The 15,126-nt window shown below is 38.2% G+C and overlaps 1 protein-coding gene across 2 annotated transcripts in view; it reads left to right on the top strand.

Moving 5' to 3' along the window:
- ADAM23 (ADAM metallopeptidase domain 23) overlaps nucleotides 1–15,126 on the top strand; it is a 135,990-nt gene that overhangs the window by 48,617 nt on the left and 72,247 nt on the right. The gene's annotated exons all lie outside the window — the stretch shown is intronic.

Here is a 15,126-nt window from a genome sequence, read left to right as displayed (position 1 = left end):
ACATTTGTGTATTTAGTTCCTGTCTCGAAGAACAACCTGCAGCTTCTTTAATGAGCTTCCTTTGAATCACGAGAGGCTGGGGTTAGATAAATCCTTAAACTCCATGCAGTACCGCTTCCTGGCTGACTCTTAAATCTCTTCTTATCCTCATTGAGTGGTTTCTGCTGCATTCCAGAACACCTCTAGGCCTGCGGTAGCTGATTCTTAGACTGTGCTGACTTATCAAGTCCTTTTTTTCTATCTTTCAGTAATTTTTTACCTCCCAATCTGAGTTTTGTACTTAAAAGTCACACACTTATGGAGACTGAATATTAGGCTACTCCATTCAATTATTAGCACTTCCTGTCCTGAGAGTCTATTGTTTGCTCCGCTCCTTAAATAGCCAAGGTTCTGTTCACAGGTGTTCACCTAGAGCACAAAATAAGAATACAGATTATTTTCTAAGTAGAAAAGACTGGAAAGTTATAAAAAGAATTTTTCTAATACTTGAAAAGTACGATTTTTTAAGCATGTAAGAAGTTATTTATAGTTTTTCTCCCTGCCAGTGTTCAGTACTTTTAAATAGTGGTAGCTTTTTGCAGTCTAAAAAATGGTATTTTGAAGTCAGTAAGAACTTTCTGCAAGGTGAAAGCAATCTCAGGCTGAATTCTGCCAGATTTTAGATGAATTTACATGCAGTATAGATTAACTTAATATAGTGTATTAAGAGAACAGTTAATAACTACTCATTAATAGATATAAAACCCAATGGTTAAATATAATTTAGTTTTATTTCTAAAATTGCATTGAAATATAAAAAAAATATTTTAGTATTCTGGCTAGAATTCAAATGCAATAACTAAATATGTTTTTAATATCTTCTTTGGAGAAAATATTAGGCTACTTAAAAAATGAACTTTGATGCCAAAAGTTAATCTGTTTCTGATCTGATTATTTTGAGAAGAAAAATATCAAAACCACGCTAACTTCCCTTCATTTGGGTAGTAATGGTGGTGTATAGAAAAATAATTTAAAAATCATCAGTATGAGATATCATATCTTTGCATTTATTATATATATTACTATTAACACATCCACCATTTAAATCTGATTGACAGTTTTTTTTTTGCATACACACAGCAGGCACCTGTGTGTAAGTGTGTGCCCTTTAAGTTGGCTAAGTATTTAGCCAATGTCTTTGTTCAAAACAGGTCACCTTCTAATGAATTTATGTAAAAATATTTTATAAATAGCTGTAGTTATTTTCTCCTGTGTTACCTGTGAGCCAGCAAAAATGTTTCCTGTGATTTCAGGATTAAAATTTTTCCTTTTTTTTTTAAAAAAACACACACACCTGTATTTTTAAAATAATATGTTGTTTATTGAATCCTTACTGTGTAAAACAAATATCAGTGGTAAAAATCAGTATTTTTCATTGACTTTGAAGGAAGGTAGGGAAGCAGTCAAGCACTTGTAAATAACGTGCCTTATTTTGGCGATTATGACTGATATCCCTTTAATTTTCACAGAACTTCAGGCGGTTGCTGTGGCACAAACATTCAGGCCATTAATTGTCATTCTCATTCATGGCACACATAGCACTGGTCTGGGCAAGGCCCCAATATTGTGTAATGTTTTCATACTTGTCATTTCTAGTCCCCTTTTTAACTCTCCACCACTGTCCTAATGAGGCAACCATCCCAAAGTGTCCTACATGATCTTTTATTTGTATGTGTTATTATAAATAAATAAATGAAAATAAATAAATATATACATACATATATATTTGTATATGATAGTTTGGGGAGCCTATAATTTTATTATATGTAAATAGTGTTATGCCACAGATCTCTACACAGCATCTAAAGATCTGTGCCTTTAACTGTATACTTCTAGTCCATTATATCTGAATGTGGAGAGGGCCCTGTGGAGTGTTTCTAGTGCTCTTCTGTTTTCCCCAGGGGGAGAAGTCTAGATTCCTTTTGGCTCTCTACAACCACAGTCCATATTGTAATGTACCTGTGGACTTGTTGCCTGTGGACCTGTGTAAGAATTTCTCTGGTGCATGTACCCAGGAGCAGCATCCAGGACACAAGGCAAAGAGGCTCATGGAGTCTGTGAAATCACTATTTTAAAGGCAGGACATCTCTTGCACTTGTTTAGAGAAGACCTCAAGTCTTTATTCAAGGTTACTAAATCTTGATTTGCATAACATGCTAATAATTTTGGTTATTTTTCCCGCTATCACATTAAAAAGCAACAGATTAGTAAGAGCTGGCCTGATAGGTCAGGTGTATACTTAATTTGATGAAATACTGCAGAATTTTCTGTGCAAAGACTGCACTAGTCTGCTCTTGAGCAAAGCGCAATGCTCAGTAGAGTGTTCAGATCCCATTCATTCGTGGGTTGGAGCAAGTGACATTTTTTCCTCCAGGCATAGTTAGTTATTCTCTGTATGTTGGGAAGCTAATTGCTTATTTTTATTGGATAATGATTTCAGAAATATAAGATTAAACTTTATGAGGTGAAGCAGTGTAAATTAGTTCCCTTGGGATTGCATTAATTTGGTCAAGCTACTGTGATCCTTAGGGAAATGGAGTTTTACTCTTCTAGAACACTGTGTTGTCTGATGTTGTCATGGTGCTAATTTGAAAAGATAGCGTAATTAAAAAGGAGAAGCATATTCACTTTGCAGAATTGTATTTATATTTCTTTAAAGCCAAGGGTCATACCATATGCCAAGAGAGAGACTGGTACTTGTGGGATAAGAAGGAAGTTTATGTGGCTGATTTCTTATAGTAGATGAGATAAAAAGGCATTGTCTGAAGGTTGGTTGAGAGGAGATAGAGGGGAGAAAAAGAAGAGAGACGAAGGAATACATGGCCCATCAGTGCCTAGAACTGTGCCTGACACTAGGTAGAGGGACAGTCATTATTTGTGTAATGAATAAATTACTCCTGTGTTGTGGTGGAAGATATGATTTAGGTTTATAGCATTCCGATTCTGCCACTTGGGGAAATCATGGAACTACTCTGAGCCTCAGTTTATTAAACTGTAAGCTGAGATTGATGGGAGGCCTAACTGAGGTGTGGTACGTGAAGGAGACTGGCACGTAAATAGACACTTAACAGGTATAATAGACACACTATTAGTGCACTTTCTATTTCCTGCTCATTAATAATCTTTTATAAATATCCTGTCGTAAGTTGATTCTGGTCTTGGCCTTTTTTATGGCTAGGGTAAGGGCTTCTAAGCAGACTCTATTTTCTATTTTTCTATTCATGGAAACACTTGATTGAAAACTATAGTAAGGTTCTATTTAAAAACCACTCAGATTTATCACAGCTCCACTTGCACATTTATGTTTGCTGAAACTATGTAAATTTTGACTTATTTTTTCCCATCTCCTAAAACCTATAAAGGGTTATTTTAAAGGTCTTATATTGTAAATTTTCATTTATATAAGGTTGCTGGGGAATGGATTGTTTAATGTTAAGTGCGTTTTCCAGATAACTAAAGCTTATTCCTTGATATAATAAACTTAAAAGAGTCATTTTTGAAAAAATCTTAAAATGGGTTAAATATTTTCCTGTTTCTTTGATAGGATATATATTAGATATAATTTAACTTTTTAAAAAATATGCAAGGTTATGTTTCGCCTGGTTGACTGGCTGTGTAATAGATGCCATGTCTGTTTTTTTGCTGGAGGCTCTAACTTTTGCTATTGGTGACCTGTCCTTTCAGCCCAGCTCTTACTAATTTGTTGCTTCTTAATGTTACAGCCAGAAAAAGAAATAATCAAAACTATTAGCATTTTATGCAAATCAAGATGTAGTGACCTTGAATAAAGACTTGAGTTCTCTCTATCCAGTGTAAGAGATATCCTGCCTTTAAAAGAGCGATTTTACAGACTCCATAAGCCTTTTTGCCTTGTGTACTTTTTTTTTTTTTTTAAATATATCTTTATTGATTTCAGAGAGAGGAAAGGAGAGGGAGAGATAGAAACATCAATGATGAGAGAGCCATTGATTGAGCCCGCAACCCGGGCATGTGACCTGACCGGGAATCGAACCCCGATCGCCTGGATCCTAGGTCGACGCTCAACCGCTGAGCCACGCCCGGCCGGGCTTGCCTTGTGTACTTGATGCTGGCCATGTGTCAGATGGTTAAGAGTCTCAGGAATCTGAGGCCTGGAAAAAAAATAGATATTATTTCATTTTATAACAGAAGGTAGCTATTAATTTGATTAATACTTAGTAATTTGTAGAGTCTTTGAGTTTGCACCAAATTCCACCATTGACAGATGAAGACCCTAAAATTCGGTAATAGACCCTTTTGCCCAAGGTGACCTGGTTTACATCGAGTCCGAGACCCTAGAACTGAGAACTTCCAGCCCATAGCTCTGGTCATCCTCCTTTCCTAGAAAGGAGTGTGTTGCCTATCGGGCTTTTATATATATGCCTCTAGGCTATGCACATGGAATTATTAAACTTTATACTTTGTACCTAACTATTTTGAACTATTTAAATAGTAGAGATTAAGTAGAAAGAAGAATGAGTGTATCAGAAATTTGATGAGTATTCTGGGACTGAGAAGGTAGGTTTTGAGGTATTAAATACTGAACTTGATTCCCATAAGATTTCCTCTCCAGATGTTGGTAGAGCCAAGTGGCTCGCAGAGTAAGAGACTGTCAGCCCTTCCAGTTATTGAATTTGCAAGTGGTATATATTTGCAACCTAAGGCTTCCAACAATGATGGTTTAGATCTGGTTTTCACTTTCGGAATTATCAGCAAAAGGATACAAATTTTTTAAAAATATGTTTTTATTGATTTCAGAGAGAAGAAGGGAGAGGGAGAGAGAGAGAAACATCATTGATTGGTTGCCTCCTACACGCCCCACACTGGGGATCGAGCCTGCAACCCAGGCATGCGCACTGACCGGGAATCGAACCATGACCTCCTGGATCGTAGGTCGACATTCAACCTCTGAGCCACACTGGCTGGGCAAAAAGAAACAAATTTTGACTCAAAGTTAGCAGGACATTAATAACTGACTTACCGATCACTAGCTTTCCCTCTTCAGAGAGCTTTCTTTTTTATGTGGTTTTTCCGCATCAGTAACTTCTCCAGGCTGAAGAACACTATTTAGTGCTAATGGCACTTTATGAAGTTTTCCAGGAACATGGTTTGTCTTTTTGAACTGCACCTTTAAGTCTCTCTTTGATTTTAGGAAACTTATGTTCTGTTTTTGCCTGTTTCTTCTCTTCGTGTGTTTCATTCTGTTCTGCAGGAATATCAACTATGTATATATGCTGTCTTCTGTATCATCTTTGTCATTTTATCATCAATTCCTCTTTTTTCTTTTTCTGTTTCCAACTTGATTTGAATCCTTGTAATGTTTATTTTTTCATTTTCCTCTGGAGCTTTGCCAGCTTCCTTTCCCCCCTATTCTGTTCTTTTTATGATGTTCCTTTGAGCTCCCATTAAAAAAGAGGTCGTTTCTATAATTGTTTTGAGGCCATAGAGAAGTATTTATCGGATCGTTTCCTCTGTTTTCTTGTGATGTCATCTATCCATCCTTCGGTGTCCATGCTCGCGTCCCTGCTCATGTCCTTTTAGTTATGTGGCTCCGGGCGCGGAGCTGGATGTTTGCTGAAGCGCCGCGTGGGGAGCAGAGGGCAGGGCGGCTGCGGGGAGGGCTGAGCCGGGGCCCGCAGCTCGTTCGGGTTTGCGGCTTTGCTCATTCCCGCCAGTCCGTAGCTCCCCTTGGCAGAGGCGCATCTCTCGGTGGGGCCAGGAAGGGGCCCGTGGAGGTGATTGCAGAGCCCCCTGGAGCCTGGGTGGTGAGCAGGTGTTGGCACCTCCACCCGCCTCCTCCATCTCCTTCCCGCCCTCTCTGAAAGGCTTCTCACCTGTTCAGATTCTGGGGAGATAGGTGTTGGCTCAGATTTCCCAGAATTTAGCTTCACAGGTTTTAGTAGCTTGATAGGAGGACCATTTCTTTTCATAGGGAAAGGGTAGTAGTTTTTATTAATCTATTGTTTTTATCCCCCTGCTGTGATTTAGGAAGAGGTTGTAATCTGTGTCGGGAATGTGAACATGAACAAAAAACCAGGGCGAGTCAGACGGAAGGTGAGAGGGAAGGAACACTCCCAGCCTTTGGAAACGTTTTCTCCGTTCTGCGCTATTTCTCGTAGGTGGGCGATAGTGGCGGTAGCCTTGGACTTACGGAAGGGCTGGCTTCGTAAGAAGGAGGGCCCGGTAACTAAGCACTGTCACCGAGTTAGCCAGTGTAGCTAGAGATGACAGAGACTTGGGGCATTTAGATCATTCTTTCAGTGACACCTGTGGTGAATTTAGGCAACTCTCGAGAATGGTGCACTACCTGGAATCCAGATGAAAGAGCTACAGGAACTGATACCCACACGCTTGTTATCTAAGGTAACTGGATAAAAAATTAGAATTACCTTTCAGTTTTTTAAACAACCTATCTGGTATCCTTTTAAGGGATAAACAAACTAAATTTCTTTTCTAGTTAAGAATTATAGGAATGATCGGGCATGAGGCACAGAAAGAAGGAAAAAAGCCTCGTTGTGCTATTGCTTCATGCAGTTCTTTCCGATTTGGGATTGTAACTTCATGTGGGTGTTTAAATTATTAGTCATCTCAAAAATATCCTCTGGTTTGAGATAATAGTTATCCATATAGGCTGTTGAGTGTCATTACTGGTCCCAGGATTTTAAAAATTGTGTATAAAAATAGAGCAATTTATAATATTGATCTGACCCTCTGAGCTTGCATGTGAAAACACTCCTAGAACAACCCTTTCCAGAATTATTGGATATTCTAAATATCTAACAGTGTAATACATTATCTTTGATAAGGAATAGGAACTCTGGAAAAGGTCCTATCTCGTTGAGCATGAAACGTACAGAAGCGGCTTATATTGTATAACATGAGTCTACCTTAGTGTAGTTGCAACACAGCTCTTACTTGTCCTTAAACCCACTGTTGGTGGTGTCATCCACAAAGTCCACCTTCCTGTGTACTAATAATTCTTTTAGACAATGGGAGAACGTGGGAGTGAGATTGGGAAGACATATATATGCATTGTGAATTCATAAATGTTTGTGAGTGATTATCAGAGCAACTGAGATTGAAATTTTCCAGCCATGGCAGTTTTGAAAACAAGGATTTCTTAAAAAAACAAAACTAAAGCTTGTAGATTACTCCAGTGAAGGGTATGGGATAGTACCTGCCTTTTTTTTTAAATCCTTACCTGAAGATGTGTTTTTATTGGTTTTAGAGAGAGAGGAGGGGGGAGGGAGTGAAACATCAGTATGAGAGAGAAACATTGATTGGTAGCCTCTTACATGTGCCCTGACTGGGGTTCGAACCTGCAACCTGAGCATGTTCCCTGACTGGGAATTGAACTCGCCACCTTTTTTTTTTTTTTAATCTTCATCCAAGGATATTTTTTCCATTGCTTTTCAGAGAGAGTAGAAGGGAGAGAGAGAGACATTAATGTGAGAGAGATGCATTGATTGGTTGCTTCTTGCAACCTCTCTCGACTGGGGCTGGGGATCGAGCCTGAAACCGAGGTTCATGTCCTTGGCCGGACTCAAACCTGGAACCCTTCATCCCAGGGGCCGACAGTCCAACCACTGAGCCAAGCTGGCTGGGCCTGTCACCTTTTGGTGCACAGGATGACGCTCCAGCTCCCTGAGCCACCCGGCCAGCACTGCCATTTCGTTTTGAAAGTGGTTCTTTGCCATGGCACCTCTGTGAGGTTTCGTTAACCCTGCACCACCCGCGTTCTTCACTGATTTAATGTAGTCCGTGGAAAATCAGTGCATGGAAGGATTTTGTTTGTCTCACTCCTTTAATCTTTTGTTTCTTTAGCTCTGTAGTTTGAGAGTTAAAGCTTTTGATAATAAAGTCACATGTAGTTCAGATCCTGTCGGGCCTATTGCATTTTGTTACGTTCCTGTACCTTTCTTTTTCATACTTTGGTATCTCCCAAGAACTTTTCCCTTTCTAAGTTTTACCCTTTTAATAGAAATGGGCTCCTACATGAACACTGGAGTCTAAAAATGGCCTAATAAGCCTGCTATTTTTAGAGAAGGAGACAGTTCTTTGCCTTTTCTCGCTGCTCCTTTCACCGCCCACGTATCCTTCAGAGGCTTTCCCTCCTGGTCTGAGTAGCGGTAGCCAGTGCAGCTAGCTGCCTTTTCCGCGGTCCATTTCTGGCTCAGTTTATCTCAGCATTTTTAATGTCAGAATTCTACTGGGCTCTTCTGCTTCTATTACTCATAGATATTTTGGATTCCTTTTTCTCTGATTTATTAAAATTATGAAATATGCTACGCACATAAAGGAGCAGAAATATATTTTTACAGTTTAAAGGACAATAATAAAATGGACATTCATAAATACCCACCATTCAGGCTGAGAAGTAGAACATTACTGCTGTCTTAGGAGCTCTCCATGTGTCCTCCATAGACATCGTTCCTCCACCCGCGTCCCCCACCCAGGGAACTGCTCATCCTAAACCTTGTGTAGGAGATTTAAGATTTTTTCCTTTTAAAAAAATCAAAATAGTAATAACATATAATAACAGAATTTCAGAAGAAAATGAAGAAGATGTGAAAGCATGTTTATTCTTTGCATTCTATAGAAGAAAAATTTGTTTCGGATTGTAAGGAGAATTAATAGTCCTTTAAAGGGTTCAGCTGTTTATGCTGTCTTACTGAAATTAGAATTAGGGTAAAGTGTAAGGTTCAAACATACGTAATGAAAATATTCAGTGCGTTGTCACCCAGCATACCCTTGTGTGATGTTACAAGGAACAACTAGAAATGTCCTCTTATGGTCTGCCATTTTGATAGCACACAATTTCTCATTGCCTCATTGACTCCTGGTCCTTGAGAATATACACTAACAGCATTTCCATGTCTTACTGTTGTTATGGGTGGTCCATTAAGAAATCACACACACACACACACACACACACACACACACACACACACACTCTTATAAAGTTCTAGGTAGGTGTTGAAATTACAGTGAGGACTGCCCTTAGAGTAATCTTACTGTCACATCTGCTCTCATCCTTCATTCTTCTTTCAGCCATACATTCTCACTCCTGACCAGCTGATTCCTTGGGATTGGCTTTTGACTTCATGGACACTTATCTATGGGCTAGAGACAGAAACTAGTCCGAGTCTCAGAGTTTTCTTCTCACCTTTGCCATGTCCTGTCTCAGGCTCCACTTTCCTTACCTAGGGGCTAAGCTCTGCTAGGAGGACCCTCAGCTTCCTGTGGAGCCCTCAGACTGGAGTGTGATGTATCATCTTGTCACATCTTTCATTTCTTCTGAGTTCCCTGGATTGCTGACTCATCATCAACAAAACTGTTAGAATGGCCCCTCTGTGTAAGCAACAGTACTGAGAACTGTAGATAAAACAGAGTACCTGCCCTTTCTATGGGATGGTGGTTTGGAAAATCTCATTTTCTTGTCTGATGTTCACCTGCTGGTATGATCTCTAGCCTCCATGTGCAATTCAACTTCTGCTTATTCTCTTGACCTAGAGTTTTGACTCCACCAGACTACTCGGTTCTGGATTTTTCTCTGAATATAGTCCCCTCCGTTTTCTACCCTTGTTGCAAGTTACTAACCTTTGTATGACCTTCTTGGATATGAATTAATTCACATATGAAGGACCTTTCTCCTTCTTCATCATCTCCAGTCCTACCCAGTAATGATTCTGGAACTTACTATTGACACTCAGTGAATTTGCCATTGTGGATCACATATAGTTGCTAGAATTTCCACTAAGGTTCTAAAAATGTCTGGTTTTAAGATTAAACTAAAAATAGTTTCTCTGAAAGGACCTAAATAGATTCGTTTCTTCTTCTTTTCTGTGTCAGTCTCCCTGGGATTTGGCTGCTTCTAAAATCTTATAAAAGTTTTACTTTGGTCCAAACATTGAGAGGCATTTTAATGGTGAATGGGTAAGACTGTCTACATAGACTTAAAATTCTAAGACAATTTAATGAAAGTTGTTTGGTTGGAGGAAAAGCTTATATATAAAAAATTTTAAATCCCTGATTTATAGATCTGCTTTTTCTACTGCCACTGGTTTGATTTTATTATTGGCACGCTATATACATTAAAATAGAAGGAAGTTGTCTGCCTATAAATGATTTTAAATGACTTTTGAGATACATTTAGAAAATCAAGTGCAAATACTTAATGATCTGATTAGCTTTTAAAAGATGAAAATTCAGTTGTTCTATTATACAAAATGTCCAGATTGTATAATTAGAGTGCAATAGATTAGACTAATCACCTGTAATCATTATTTTATATGTATTTTTCAAAGTGACATCAAATGTCATGAAATTTGCTACTTATCATAAGTACTTATTTTTCTCTGTTACCCTTGGTTTTTAGTATCTTTATGATAAAGCATGTTAGTATGACTTTAAGTTTTTGACTTATCTTTAGTTATAATTAAGTAACGGTTTTGTAGTTGTGTTGTCTGATTTTCAACACATCACTTAGATAAGCTGGTATTAGCACAGATGTAGCTTTAGCAGACCTTGATTGTTAGCACTCAGATTAGTTTCTATGAAAATGTTTTTTGTTCATTATTAACCTAATGTGTAGAAAAAGTTCATCACTTTACACCTTAGAAATGGAGGTGTTCTTTTTTGGTTGAGGTACAGAGAAATATGTAGAATTAGAAAAAAATTATAAAACAGCTCTTTGCAGCATATATGGAGCATAAATGGAACTGTTCTTTCAGCACCATTCTGGAAGGGGTTGACCTGAAGTCCCAGTATACTGGCCTAGATACGGACAGTTGATTATTTGACAAATGGCAAATGGATGTGATATGTGCATTGACAGTCTCCAAGTTCTAGTTTAGCACAGGTATGTGTATGTATGTGTGTATGTAAATGTATATATATATACACATGTACATACACCCACACATAGATAGATACATTTAAATATATCTTTATTGATTTCAGAGAGAGGAAGGAAGAGGGGGAGAGAGATAGAAACATTAATGATGAGAGAGTCGCTGATTGGCTGCCTCCTCCATGCACCCTGCTGGGGATGGAGCCCGAAACCTGGGCATGTGCCCTGACCAGGAATTGAACTGCAGCCTCCTGGATCGTAGTTCGATGCTCAACTGCTGAGCCACGCCCGGTCGGGCAGCGCAGGTATATTTTTAGGGCAGGAGATGATTGCAGTCAAAGATACATTCACTATTTTAGAGTTGAAAGTTTCTTTAGAGACCCTATAATCTAACATTCTTATTAGGAAGAAAACTTATTCCACAATATTAAGGACTTCTCTAAGATCTCAGAGACGATCAGTGTTAGAGTAAGGCTAGGAATTGGATTGCTTGATTCCTGTTTACCCATTTATTCATTAATTTATGTTAATTCATTCAACAAACAAACAGCTCTGGTTGCCTGTTTAGTTCAGGCACTCTTCCCTGACAGGCTGTAACAGTGAGCAAAACGAAAAAGGCCTACTTAGCACCTGGTAAACCACATCAAACCTGAAAGGACACACTGGCTGGAAGAAATCCCCTTTCCAGAGAAGCTACACATGAATGGTACTTTTTCCAATACATTCTATAATTTGCAGAAGTCTGTTCTCTTGTTATTATCTTGAAGTGCTACATAATTTGGAAGAATGAAAAATTCTCTTTGGTTGGAGAAATTCGTTGGCCTTCAGGCAAATTATGACTTTTTTTTTAAACAATCAAAGGCTCAGTGAATAATTTTCTGATACCATGAAATGTGCTCAGAAAGATTGAAGATCATTTTTCTAAATGGTAATTTTAAAAAAATAGGTGCTATTTTGTATGATAATCATTTTGTCCTTGCTTGAAGAAATCATTAAAAAGTTCTCTGTTTTCTTCATCCCCTCTTCTTTTCCCTCTCTGTTGTGCTCTCCTCTGCCATGTCTGTCTGGTATTACTGCAGCATGTTTCTAATTGCTACATTGGGAAAATTTCTTAAACATATCTAATATTTAGGAAGGACTATGGTTACCATCTCTAAAGGTCCCTGTGTTGTATGTAGGAAGGAGACCATAATTGCAGTGTTGTTTTTGCTTAGTACAGAAAATGTAGGGTGACAACTTCAAACGCCTCTTCCTTTAGAGGGCTGTGCAGGCTTGTCTTTAGTCTGTCTCCTGGGCCTTGCTCTGCAGAGGATTTGGGTCTCGGTTCAGCCAGCAGATACCACGCACACTCCAGTTGTGGCAGCACAAGAGAAACAAAGGGTTAGGGAGGAAAAGAGCACACAAAAGACAGTTGTGGTTGTTCCGTAAAAATCTTACTCTTTATTAATAAACCACATAAAATTGCAGGTTTATATTAGCATTTGCATAACAAGTTGTAGGACAAAAATCTTTAGTTTACAATGAAAATATTCAAAGAAATAGAAACATTGAAGTAAACACTAAGCAGCCTTGAATCTTGGTTAATCTTCTCTTTGACCCCCACGTGCTTCATTGTTTTCTCCCATTCAGTCTTCGGCCATTAATCGAATGAGTGAAGGAGTGAAAGCTACAGGTTTTTACATGTGGAAAGGCCTTTTCATAGTGTCTTTGCTGGTCTCTTGCCATCTTCTCCTGCTGCTAACATTAATTACTTTGCAGATGGCTCTAATTGGCCCACTGAAAGAACCTCATCTGTGTCCAGCCCTTCCCAGGCCCTGAGGCCTCTGCAGTACTTGCTCTCAGCTCTTACAAAGAGGAGAGCCTCGTTTGGCCTTCCAGGTTCTGAATCCTAGTTCTAGACTGCCCTCTGCTTTCAAAGTTCCAACGCCTCGCTTAGAGCTGTGTACTATCTGGCCCCAGATTTGCCTCTTTAACACCCCCCACTCCCCCTCCCAGTGACTGACGCCCTGGCGACACTGGACCTGAATATGGCTCTCGACCTTTTCCTGCCTCATGGTTTGCACACCCCAGCCCTTGTCTATATGCCCTGCTCTTTTCTGTCCATATTTTCCTGTCCATATTTTGTCATGAACCTGCCCTGACCCTGCTTTCTTTTTGAAAGGTTCCTGATCATCTTAGTGGAAATTAATTGCCCCTTTGGAGCCGCTTGATGCTTTGTTATGATATTAGGGTACATGCTGCCTTGTCTTATTTTAACTATGAGATTATAACCACCTTGAGGCTAAGGACCATCTTTTGTTTCTCTTCCTGCCCTCACCCCAGCCTCCTTCTGGTGCACAGGGAATGTTGGTCACATTGAGCTGAGGGGGCAGAGGCAGCCAGGCCGGCTCTGCTCCCTGCGTGGTCGGTGGTGATCCTGTAAAAGTCTGTGGCTCATTTTCTTTTCTGGGTCTGAAATTAGTTAATTCCCTTCCTGAAGGAGCTATGTTTCTCTTCCTTTAAAAAGCATAACTTCTAGTTTCTTATTTTAGTAAGTAAAAAATTCATTGTAAAAACTTTAGGAGTTATGGGTCAACAAAAGAAAATAAAAACCATTGAAAGTGTTACAGGAAGCAATAACCCACTATTATATTTGTGTGTATATCTTTGCGGATATTTGACTCTATGTGAACACACACATATAAATATATTTTTTAAAGTTACCAAACAGAATGTCATAATATTTTCTCACTTGTTTTTTCATTGAATGCTGTTGTGAACATCTTTCCCATCTTTCCATGTGCCTGTGAAAACATATACACCTACTCAATTCTACATCATTGGCAGAGAATAGCCGAGTGTGTGCATGTAATTGTTCTTGTCCAATTATTTCCTCAGGAAACCTTTATAAGTAGCACTTATAAGATTATGAAAACTTATGGAATTAAAGCACAAACATGCTTTCAAGGCTTTTGATGGCTATTACTAAATTGCCCTCCAGAAAGGCATATTAATTCATGCTCCCAATAGTAAGTAAGTGTGAGTGCCAGTTTTTCCTCTATTCTTGCCAGCTTTGGCCACTATCATTCATTTTTACTTTCTAGACTGATGGGGGAAAGTGGTCCCTCATGGCTATTTTAACTTACAGGTCTTTTATTACTAATAGAGTTGTAGATTTGTATATGATTGATCACCATTAGTATTTTATTTTTCTGTGAATTGCATTTTGTACATTGTAATTAGTGAATCGTCTTTTTCCCACTTTCTGTTGGTTTATTTGTTTTTACTTGTTTTTGGCTCCTTGTGTTAAAGACAGCAACCCTTTGTTTTTCATATACTGTATTTTTAAATGTTTTTTTCCCCTCAATTTGTCTTGAACTTTTGTTTGTGGTATTCTTTTAACTTATAAAAATTTAAGAAATTTTTATAGTCATCTTTTTTATGATTCATGGGTTTAATGCCATGCTTAAAAGAGTGTCTTCTTAACATTCAGCTTATTTTTATAGTAAATTTATGGCTTTATTTTTAAACATACATTCCTTTAATGCATATATTCTATATTTGGTGTAAGGTTTGATGTAGAGATTTAATGTTCCCAAAATGTTTAGTCACTTGTTCCAACATATTTATTCTCTCCTCTACTAATTTAAAATGCCATTATTTTCATATTTTACACTTCTGATATGAACTTGAATCTCTTCTCAACTTTTTGTTCTGCCCTTTGAGCCGTCTGTCTCATCAGATCGGTGCCGTCTGTATCTTGGTTACTGTGGTAGTACATAAAGTCCTATTGTTAGTCCTCTTTTTAAAAAAATGTTTGGGTAGTCAGTAAACATTCATTCTTTAAGATGAATGTAAGAATAATTTTGTCAAGTTAAAAACTGTCTGAGATTTTGTTTGGGATTACATTAAATGTAAGAGTATATATCTATACATATGTACATATATGTATAAATATTCATGTACATCATAAATATATAAAATTTGTTGCAATTGTCATTGTTACCAGAAACTTTCCCCCTAGATTATTTGTAGGTTGTTTTACTGGTGCACATAGAAATGTATTTTATTTTTGCCTATTTATCTTATAACCATTCATGCATACCTGGGAAGATGGAAGCTGCATAAACAAATGTGCAGTTTTTCTATATATACTAAAAGTGATAGAAGTAGGGAGCTCTTGTTTTAGGGTGTGGTAAGAACTGGACTTGGAGGAGAGTTGTTTCTCTGGACAAGGT

This window comes from Miniopterus natalensis, chromosome 8 (genome assembly GCF_054644295.1).
Source record: "Miniopterus natalensis isolate mMinNat1 chromosome 8, mMinNat1.hap1, whole genome shotgun sequence".
In the NCBI taxonomy this organism is placed as follows: domain Eukaryota; kingdom Metazoa; phylum Chordata; class Mammalia; order Chiroptera; family Miniopteridae; genus Miniopterus; species Miniopterus natalensis.
Note: the sequence above shows the minus strand (reverse complement) of the source record. Positions and strands in the feature narration are given on the sequence as shown.